A 12,670-nucleotide genomic window follows, 5' to 3' on the forward strand; every position below is an offset into this window, starting at 1 on the left:
TTCTATCTTGAATTAAGATAGTTATAAGTATATGAATTGAGCTGATGTTAAAGCAGAGGGGTACGAAATAGTTATATATTTATTGCGAAATACTATTAAATACGATACAATTTTACACAAGTTTTTTATTTATTTATTTATGGAATATACCTAAACTTTGCTACAATACTTATAGGCAGTGTACCTAATCGCACAGTAGTGCAGTTTTTAGTAAGTCCGGTTCGTTCCACATGGAGCTAGCCAAGTTTAACGCTATATTTATTTTTAAACTATATTTGTATCAATATATATATATATATATATATATATATATATATATATATATATATATATATATTTATATATATATAAGTAATATTATTATTATTATTATAAAAGAGGGGTTTTTACCGTTTAATGTCCGGTTTGTCGATTTTATGTCTTAAGTCGCAACTAAAACCTAATGTAAAATATTAAAAATAAATATAACTTAATTTAAAGTGTAAAATAAATAACGATAATTAAAGTGCAATAAATTAAAGTGCAATAAATAAAATGAAAATAAATTAAAAGTTCGATAATTAAAAAGTACGATAATTAAAAATGCGATAAGATATAAAATAAAGGAATTATGCTTATTTAAACTTCCGTAATCATGATGTTTGACGTATTGATTTTAATTTATTACCATGGGTTAATTGGCCTTTGTCCTGGATTATTTGATATGTCCATCTGGTTTTTGTCCATAACAGTCCATCAGTCATAAATATAAAGTGCGAGTGTCCTCGTCAAATTATCCTTATACCCGAACTCAAATATTCCAACTAATTGGGGACTTAAACTGTAACAAGGTCTTAATACTTTGTTTAATAATTACACCAGGATATCGACTGCGTGTAACCCAAGATTTTAATACTTTGTTAACAATTACGCCAAGTGTCCTTGTACATAATTCACACCTGTTTTAATGAGTCCATTGACTATTAATCCATTCCCGTGTCCAGTTAAATGAACGATTATTAGTATTTACAAATATCCCGTCCATCGTGTCCGATCGAGTGTATATGGTTATTTATAGATACGTCAAATTGTAAATCTCTATATTAAATTAACGAACTATCATTCAGTTAAACAAATATAAAGCCCATTAATAGTCCATAGTCCAATTTCCACAAGTGTCGGTCTTTTGTCCAAACCCCAATTATGGTACAAAGCCCAATAACCCCGTCTTTAATATTTCGTCCAACATCATGATTACTTCGATTTAAATAAGCATAATAATAACTTAGCTACGAGACATTAATTTAAAAAAGTTGAACATAACTTACAATGATTAATAATAGCATAGCATTACACGGACAGAATTTCGACTTACAACCTTAAAACATTCGATAACATAACCTTATTATTATTAATCTTAAATTAAAATTAAAATTAAAATTAAAATTATAAATATAAATATAAATTGAGAGTAAGAAGCAGAAAAAGGATGTGTTTTATCGATCAGAATGCGTGTCCTTTTATAGGCCCACGTTTCACCGTACAGCTCCACGAGTGCGGAGCTTTTGTGCTTCACAGCTCCACGAGTGCGGAGGTCTGGATTCCAGCTCATAGATTAAATCCAAAACGTGGGCTGCGTATAATTATAATATATAATAATATATATAATTAATTATATATTATATTATATTCTTGTGCATAGTTGACTTGTAATTTTTGGTCCGTTGCGTCGCGCGCTTAAAGTTGGTTCATGTCTCGGTTCCGGATTTTCGAACGCCTTTTCGTACGATTTAATATCTTGTACTTTGTGTTTCACGGCTTGTACTCTTTTAATTTTTAGACGTTTCTCATCAATAATTTGAACCACTTGGATTGTACTTTGTACTTTTTAGCTTTTTGGTCGTTTGCTTCTTCAAATCGTCGTTTTCTTCTTTTGTCTTCGCACTTATTTATTTAAACGATTATTACATAAAAATAGAACAATAGTAACTAAAAGCTTTACATATTGGAAGGATATTGATACTAAATATATGTTCCTTTTTAGCATTATCAAATATCCCCACACTTGAACGTTGCTTGTCCTCAAGCAATACAGAACTTGAAATTAAATCACACTTCACTCGAATCACTTTTTTATTCTCACACTTTATACATCAGTGATTTTAATACGGTGGTATAAACAACGATAGTAACGATGTGGTTTACAGTCCCACATGACTATGAAAATTTAGATCCTTTAAGAAATTGGATCTTTATGAAAACGTTTGATCTTTTGAAAATTCATTCTAGCTTTTACCCTAGATAAGTTTTTCGGAATAACCCTTCACCGGTGTTTGCAAGATGTTTTTGTGAGTTTTGTGGGTTTCATATTTTAAAATTTTAGCTCAAAACTTGCGGTTTTGTGTCACCCACTTGCTAACCTTGTATTAGGAAAGCACACATCCAGTTTACTTGCTCCGTATATTACCTTTCGGTAAACTACCGTCCGGTTGTAAAGGAAAGCGTTGAACAAGCAACTGTTAAGGCAATGTCTAATGACATGCAGATGTTCATGGTCTAAAACGTGTCGGATGCAATTACTATCCTTTGTAGGAGCAATAGTAAAGATTACCCTATAATTTTTCGGTCTGGCACAAGGTCCTGTCATCGACCATGCTATGCAACCACCGTTCTTACGGTTGACACCCGATTTAGTTCAGGTGACCTAATGAATTCCAGGTGAACTCTTAGGATTTTACGTTCAATGGTAATGAACGCATTGAAAATAGGTTTTCAGAAAACAAATCGGTTTTTAATTTGATCAAAATATTTTCTCGTTCAAGCTCGAGTTTAGATATCATTGAATTCCATGAGTTTGAATTCTCAATCTTTAAGGTCAATCTCAAGGATTGAGTAATATCAGGCTTAAAAGCTGATTTTTAATCTTTTAAGGAGATTATCCTTTTCTGGGGGTCTGATTCATTAGTCTTATCAAGCTAATTTGCACGGCGCCCTCCCCATTTTACGAGGCAGATCCTCTCATGGTTAGGATAAGTCTGACCACTTGGCGACCCTGTTTGATGCTGAGGTCCGTGGATTTCCAGCTGATTTTCGAGAAAACTTTTCAAGGTTTTTCGTAGACTCTACAACTGGTCTGGATGACAACTTCATGACCTAAATCAAGAAGCGCATTTCTTTTTCGGAAGACTTTACTTCCTTTTAATGATGGAATTGATTCATCGTGTAGATCCATCTTTCTTTCAAATATATTACAGTAAATTAGGTAAAACTGATTAAAATCGTCCAAAACAAAAGTACCTGTAATAATCTTGTACAAACATATGTGATATGTGTTTTAAATAACTTGGTAAATTCTTCCCACATTTAGCTTTTATTTATTTTTTTTCTTTGCCTTTTTATTCTCCTCTATTCCATTTTAAATGAATTCTAACGTTTTGGGTTGTTTCTCCATTTATGTTTTCTCCGAGGTAACAATAATTTCGGCATTAACACCTAGTTTTATCGTTCATAAATATGTATAAACATGATTTTGAATTCATTTAGTTGAAAATTTTGCAAATTTTCACAAAATTTGGCAATTAAACTAAGTGTAAACCCGAGAGAATTTATAACACTTCCCCACACTTGAGATCATGCAATGCCCACATTTGCATGAAATCAAACTATAATTATAAATTCATGAGGGTGATTAGTGTAGAAAAGTGATTAAAAATACCCAGTTTGTAATTACTAAGGTCGTCGAATGATAGATGGCGCGCCTCATCGTTCATTCCTTTTGTTGTAATTTCACATATGTTTTGCGTCTTATCGTCAAAATTAGTAGCTTTTGCTGAACTTTAATGTCAGTCTTTGAAAGTGCGATGTTTTACCCTGTTTTATATAAGATAAACTACAAACATATATATATATATATATATATATATATATATATATATATATATATATATATATATATATATATATATATATATAAAACCTTTATTTATTAAAACAATTTAAATGAAATTTTTTTTTAAATTTTGTTTCCTTTTACTTTAGGTAGTTTCGGTACGTTTACCTAGTCTGTTCCTCGACAAAATTTAAAATTTGTCGTTTTTAAAGCGATTGTTTTAAAAGCAAAGATTTTTGAGTTTTTTTTTTTGGTATACTTTAGATCAATGAAATTAAAAATAATGATAACAAAATTTTTCGCCCTGCCTTCGGGTAAAGCAATTTCGGTTCTATGACCTAGTCTTCAACTTACGATGAATTTTAGAAATCATTTTTTAAACTTAATGAAATAAAGTAATTTTTGTTTTTTAAATCACACAAAAATTAAATTTAAAAAGCGTATTAATTTCATACAAACCTACAAAACAAAACAAAAAAATTTCGGAATGGAGGGAGAAAACTAGTTCTTTAGTGTCTGCTAGCGGAAAAGACCAATCAGAATCCATTCTCAGAACTACACGAGAACAGAACAACTAACTTTAGACAGCATTTTCTTTTTAGAACATTTGAATCTCTCCACACTTAGGTAGATGTGGTGTCGAAATTGTGATTAACTTCATTGTCAATTTCTTTTGGACCATAATCAACTTGCATATCTGTAACTTTTGCTTTAAGCCATTGGTCGGATTCCTGTGTAATATTCACAAATTCAACTAGTTTCGCCTTTTCTTTAGGTGATAGATTGGATACTAACCAGTTACATAACTTAAAGTTCCATTGGTTCTAGCATCGCGAATCCGTTTAATAAGTTTCTTCATTGAACTATAAATAACGGGGTCATTTAATTTCGCATCAACAACGGGGTTCTTTGGTATCAGGTCATTATTAGGTGTTACTTCATCTTCCCCACACTTAGGCGTTTTATTATTGTTAAGAACTACCGTTGGAGTTGGTAAAACAATATGGTTCTTACCAATCATTTTTGTTGGTTCAACGGTTTTGGTTGGTGGAGATTTAGACTTTCGACTCACAAAGGTAATTGATTTTTTATCATTACTAAGTGTCATTCTACCTTTTCTTACATCAAATAACGCCCCGGTGGACGCTAAGAATGGTCGACCTAAAATTAGAGGAATGTTTGAGTCCTCTTCTATGTCAATGACAATAAATTCGACTAGAAAGGTTAAATTATCTACTTGAACGGGTAGGTTGTCAGCAATTCCAACTGGGTGCTTAATGGTTTGATCAAAGAGTCGAACACTCATTTCCGTTAGACTTAACTCACCTACACCTAATCTCTTATATAATGAAAGAGGCATAACACTCACACTTGCACCTAAATCTGCTAGTGCATCATACGTGACACAATCACTAAGTAGACAAGGAACAATAAATTCACCCGAATCACCCAACCTGGGTGGAGGTTTCGGTGGAACTGTCTTTACCGGGGTTACTTTTATGATTTTTGTTTCTTGCACTTTCTTATTTTTCTTCTTCTTTCCAGAGGTATCACAAACTTTATTACCTATTACTTGCTCATACTCAACTCCTTTTCTTGGAAACGGGATGGGTGGTCTGTATGGTGCCACCACTGGCTTTACATACTCGGGTAGTGGTGTTGGCGTTACTTCTTCATTGTTACTCACATCGAAAACCTTCTCATCTTCTGATGCTGGTTTTTTAGAATTCGTTGATACCATATTAACATTCTCATTTTGAGGATTTACTTCAGTATCACTCGGTAGCTTTCCTTGTTCCCTCTTACTCATCAAGCTAGCAAGAGTACCTACGTGTTTTTCTAGATTCAAAATGGAAGCTTGTTGAGTTCTTAATGACTGATCAAACCTCTCATTCATTTGGGTTTGAGATGTAATAAATTGTGTTTGAGATTCCATTATCCTTGCCATCATTTCTTCCAGATTTGTCTTTTTCTCTTCGGTTTGTTGTGGTGGTTTATACAAGCCAGGTCTTTGTTAATTGAAAGTGTTGTTTTGAGTTGGTTGGTTATTCAAACCTTGTTGGTTGTACGAGTTATGGTTGGGTCCATTTGGATTGTAAAGAATGTTTTGATTTCGATTGAAGTTTGGCCTTGGCGGTTGATAATTATTTTGATAATTATTTCCCGGCCTTTGGTTCATGTAGGAAACATTCTCACGTTGTTCCATCTTTTGCTCGATGTGATAATCTTTCGTTAAGTGTGGTCCACCGCATTGCTCACAACTGATTCGTATTGCATGAATATCTTTATTCATCTTTTCCATTCGTCTCTCGAAAGCATCTATTTTTGCGGAAACGGAATCAAAGTCATTGCTAGAATCGGCTCTAGCCACTTTAGATGAACGAAAAATATCTTTTTCCTGATGCCACTCATGTGAGTGGGAGGTTGTGTTATCAATAATCTTGTGAGCTTCGGTTGTGGTTTTCTTCATAATGGAACCACCAGCTGCTATATCGATGTCTTTTCTTATAGTGATGTCACATCCTTGATAGAATATATATATATATATATATATATATATATATATATATATATATATATATATATATATATATATATATAACCCATGTTACGGACATCCTCTTAATAACTTTCCAAATCTTGTCCACGCCTCATATAGAGTTTAATTTGGCTTATGCGTGAACGTAACTATTTCCCCTTGAAGTCTCACGGCTTTAGATGCCAGAAAGAATTGTTTAAGAAAATTTTCAACTAAGACATCCCATGTATCAATCGCCCCTTCAGGTAACGATTCTAACCAATCTTTGGCTTCTCCCTTTAAAGTCCAGGGAAACAATATGAGATAGATCTATTCATCCTCAACTTTTCTGATTTTGAATAGAGTACAAATCCTATTAAGGGTTCGAAGATGTTCGTTTAGATCTTCTTTTGGCGTACCACTATATTGGCATTGATTAGTTACCATGTGTAGAATTTGTCCTTTGATTTCATAATCTGGCTCATTAATGTCTGGCTTAATAATGGGGTGACCTTGGCCTGTGCGTGTGGCTCTCATTCGGTCTTCCATACTTAGAGGTTCTGTTATTTCCATATTTGAATTTGTTGAATACGAATCACTAGAAGATTCTGATTTAATGATTTGTGGTTCAGGAGGAATGATTATTAGTTCAGGATCTTGGAATTGTCCTTGAATATCCTCCGGGTTCTCAATTGTGAGGTCGGGTTCAAAAAATGGATTATCGGAAATTTGAATTGGAGTACTTGGTCGACTAGATGACGATTCTAAAGAAAAATCAACGGCGACAATATTGGCTAGATGTATTGATCGAGTTACAGGTGGTGAACGTATGAAAGGTGGTGAACGTTTTGCTCGGTGCATTCACTGAATATCCTATTAGTTATAAAAATAAAAAAAATTATATAAGTTATCAAATTAATAGACTTTTCTGATTTTGCCCACGTTTCAAATAGCCAATAGATGCAACAGGTAGGCAGGACCCTTTAAATCGGAAGCCCACAACTCGCCACTAACAAATCCAACTATTACTACGAACCAGAAAATTTGGATGTCTATCAATTTAACCACTTAAAATAATTTTTCGTCGAAGTTTAAAGAAATTTTAGAGAAGAAATAGAAAATTCTATGTCCTAAAAACTAGAGCGACGAGAAATAAGAGAGAAAAAGAGCACGTCAAAAAATGTCGAAAAATAAAAGGTCGAAAAATTAAGCATCAAAAAATAATAAAATGCAGCGTCGAAACTTAGAAGTTTAAAAACTAACAATTAAAAGTTGCGTCTAAAGGTATTAAAGCTTAAAAGGAATTCTATATCCAAAAAGGCAATAACTTAAAAATACCAAAATTTTAAATACTAAAGCAATAAGCGACGTCGTAAAATTCTAAAGCGCCTAAGTCTTAATCTAAAGAAAAAGCACTTAAAGGATTTTACGGCAAAGCCTAAAAATCTAGAAATAAAAATAACTACGGCAAAAACTAATCTTAAACTAATTACGAACGATAAATATATAAATTACGATTAAACGATTAAAAGATACGATTTATAAAAAGGAATAAAAAATGATAAAATTAGTTTTTCTTATAAAAATATTATTTTTATATTATTATTTTTATAAAAGTATTTATTTATATAATTATAAAAATTTAATAAAACTAATTTAATTAAAACTTAAAACTAATTACTAATTTAATTAAACCCTAGTTAATAATAATAATTAAATAATTAACCCTAATCCGTAATTAATGCAGTCTGAGGTTCAGCCTGTCAGACGGCTCCGCGAGTGCGGATCCTAGCTGGCCAAAAAGCTCCGCGAGTGCAGAGTATGCAGGTTCAAATGAGTAGCAGGCTCAAATTACGCAGGTTCATTTTTTTTAAATATAAAATAAAAATAAACTTATATTTTTTTTATAGAAAAACTAAAACTAAAAATACTTTTTATAGACAAATCTTAAAAATATATTAAATATTTTATTATTATTATTATTATTATTATTTTTTTAACACTTATTAATAATACAAAATATTTTTACAAAATTAGAGATAAAAATATAGCGTTTCTCATCGAGTCCCCGGCAGCGGCGCCAAAAATACTTGATGTTAAAGCAGAGGGGTACGAAATAGTTATATTTTTATTGCGAAATACTATTAAATACGATACAATTTTACACAAGTTTTTTATTTATTTATTTATGGAATATACCTAAACTTTGCTACAACACTTATAGGCAGTGTACCTAATCGTACAGTAGTGCAGTTTTTAATAAGTCCGGTTCGTTCCGCAGGGAGCTAGCCAAGTTTAACGCTATATTTATTTTTAAACTATATTTGTATCAATATATATAAGTAATATTATTATTATTATTATAAAAGAGGGTTTTTTACCGTTTAATGACCGGTTTGTCAATTTTAAGTCTTAAGTCGCAATTAAAACCTAATGTAAAATATTAAAAATAAATATAACTTAATTTAAAGCGTAAAATAAATAACGATAATTAAAGTGCAATAAATTAAAGTGCAATAAATAAAATGACAATAAATTAAAAGTGCGATAATTAAAAAGTACGATAATTAAAAATGCGATAAGATATAAAATAAAGGAATTATGCTTATTTAAACTTCTGTAATCATGATGTTTGACGTGTTGATTTTAATTTATTACCATAGGTTAATTGTCCTTTGTCCTGGATTATTTGATATGTCCATCTGGTTTTTGTCCATAACAGTCCATCAGTCATAAATATAAAGTGCGAGTGTCCTCGTCAAATTATCCTTATACCCGAAGTCAAATATTCCAAATAATTGGGGACTTAAACTGTAACAAGGTCTTAATACTTTGTTTAATAATTACACCAGGATATCGACTGCGTGTAACCCAAGGTTTTAATACTTTGTTAACAATTACGCCAAGTGTCCTTGTACATAATTTACCCCTGTTTTAATGAGTCCATTGACTATTAATCCATTCCCGTGTCCGGTTAAATGAACGATTATTAGTATTTATAAATATCCCGCCCATCGTGTCCGATCGAGTGTATATGGTTATTTATAAATACGTCAAATTGTAAATCTCTATATTAAATTAACGAACTATCATTCAGTTAAACAAATATAAAGCCCATTAATAGTCCATAGTCCAATTTCCACAAGTGTCGGTCTTTTGTCCAAACCCCAATTATGGTACAAAGCCCAATAACCCCGTCTTTAATATTTAGTCCAACATCATGATTACTACGATTTAAATAAGCATAATAATAACTTAGCTACGAGACATTAATTTAAAAAAGTTGAACATAACTTACAATGATTAATAATAGCGTAGCGTTACACGGACAGAATTTCGACTTACAACCTTAAAACATTCGATAACATAACCTTATTATTATTAATCTTAAATTAAAATTAAAATTATAATTATAAATATAAATATAAAATGAGAGTAAGAAGTAGAAAAAGGATGTGTTTTATCGATCAGAATGCGCGTCCTTTTATAGGCCCACGTTTCACTGTACAGCTCCACGAGTGCGGAGCTTTTGTGCTTCACAGCTCCGCGAGTGCGGAGGTCAGGATTCCAGCTCATAGATTAAATCCAAAACGTGGGTTGCGTATAATTATAATATATAATAATATATATAATTAATTATATATTATATTATATTCTTGTGCATAGTTGACTTATAATTTTTGGTCCGTTGCGTCGCGCGCTAAAAGTTGGTTCATGTCTCGGTTCCAGATTTTCGAACGCCTTTTCGTACTATTTAATATCTTCTACTTTGTGTTTCACGGCTTGTACTCTTGTAATTTTTAGACGTTTCTCATCAATAATTTGAACCACTTGGATTGTACTTTGTACTTTTTAACTTTTTGGTCATTTACGTCTTCAAATCGTAGTTTTCTTCTTTTGTCTTCACACTTATTTATTTAAACGATTATTACATAAAAATATAATAATAGTAACTAAAAGCTTTACATATTGGAAGGATATTGATACTAAATATATGTTCCTTTTTAGCATTATCATGAACCAAAGCTTATATATGATTCTTACCTTGATAAAGAGGAGTAGATGAGTTAACAAAGTGTTCTTGAAGCTAGTTTATGATCAAAGTGAATGAAGATTTTCTAGTACTTGAAGTATGTGTGTTTAAAGAGTGTTTAAAGAGTAAGAAATGGAGAGAATACTTGGAGTTCTTGTGTGTGAGTATTATGAGAGTGAAGGTAAGTTAAATAGCTGATATGAATGAGTAAAAAGAGTGTTAAAAGTCGTGGTTCATGTATATGGTTAAGAGACTTTATCAAAATTTGTAATATAGCATAATAATGCAAACTAGAAGTTAAATGTTGGTTCCCACAAGTATCCATCATGTTTATCCTTTTCTTATGACTCATAGGGCTGCTAAGGAGGCTATAATTGGTATTTCATATTGGTATACTCATAGTATTTAAGTATGGAAGCTGGGTATGATACGGGTGTAAATACCGAATGAATACGAATAGAATTCTTGATGGAATTGAATGAGATTATGAGTATAGATATCTTTGTTGAGTATAAGTATGTTAGTATATATGTTTAAGTCCTTCAAAAGTGTATTAATACATATTAATACAATACATATACATACATTTTAATTTAGAAGTTATTACAACGTTAATCGTTATATATATGTATATAGTCTTGAAGTCTTTAAGTTAGTAATCTCATTTTATGTATATAACCAATTGTTAATATATGTAATGAGATACTTAAATATCATTTAACAATCATGAGTATATATTTATATTCATATATACGTCATTAAATAATTATTACGAATTATGACGTTCGTGAATCGTCAGACAGACGGGGTGGCCAAATGTTTGTATAAAATTCATTTCAAATAACCAAGTCTTAATGAGTTTGATTGCTTAACATGTTGGAAACATTAATTAATATAATCTTCTATATATTAACGGAAAAATCCGGGTCGTTACATTACACACCCTTTAAATTAAATTTCGTCCCGAAATTTAGAATAGTACCTAGTTAACGTGCGATATCGGAAAACAAATGTGGGTACTTCAGCTTCATTTGGTCTTCTCGTTCCCAAGTGAATTCAGGTCCTCTACGAGGATTCCACCGAACCTTAACGATTGGTATCTTACTTTGTTTGAGTCGTTTGACCTCACGATCCATAATTTCGACGGGTTCTTCGACGAAATTTAGTTTCTCGTCAATCTTAATTTCATCTAAAGGGATAATGAGATCTTCGGTAGCTAGGTATTTCTTCAGGTTCGAAACATGAAAGGTGTTGTGAATCTTGTCTAATTGTGGAGGTAGTTCAAGTCGATAGTGTGATGACCCGGGAAATTCCGACCAAATTTAAACTCAATATTTATATAATTTCGAAACGATAAGCAAGGTTTGTAATGGTGAGTCTTGAAAATGTTAGAACTATGTTCATATAATCATTTGGCCTTTGACTATTCCTGACGATTCACGAATAATTGTGTGCAAATAAATATGTAAATAAATATATATATGTAAATATAAATATAAGTATATATATATATATATATATATATATATTAATTTAAATTAATATAATACCATTTAATCATTTAAATTAAATATGTAGAGAAATATATATATATATATATATATATATATATATATATATATATATATATATATATATATATATATATATATATATATGAATTCGGTACATAATTAATGTATGTTGTAATATTTATAATATATATACATAATAAATATTCAAATATGTTATTATATAATATAAGTATTGCATAATTAATGATATATAACATTATTGTAATAAACTTAATTACAAGTTAAAATATAACTATTATTACTACTCTCATTATTATTATTAATGTTGATATTAATATTATTATTAGTAGTATTAATAATATTATAATATATTATATATTTTATATAGATATAAAAACGGAAACATGTAACTTGATATTACTAGTATTATTATTATGCATTATCATTAAGAATCATTATTATTGTTATATATATCCTTACTAATAATATTATAAAAATAATATAATTTATTAATATTATCCTTAAAAAATATCATAATAAACATTATTATAATTATAATTATTTAGTATTGTTATTCTTATTAATATCATTATAATTTCTATTATTATTATTATTATTATTATTATTATTATTATTATTATTATTATTATTATTATTATTATTATTATTATTATTATTATTATTAATTGTATTATTATTATTTATATAATTATTATTAATACACTCATATATATTTA

Source organism: Rutidosis leptorrhynchoides, chromosome 3, assembly GCF_046630445.1.
Source record: "Rutidosis leptorrhynchoides isolate AG116_Rl617_1_P2 chromosome 3, CSIRO_AGI_Rlap_v1, whole genome shotgun sequence".
Taxonomy (NCBI): domain Eukaryota; kingdom Viridiplantae; phylum Streptophyta; class Magnoliopsida; order Asterales; family Asteraceae; genus Rutidosis; species Rutidosis leptorrhynchoides.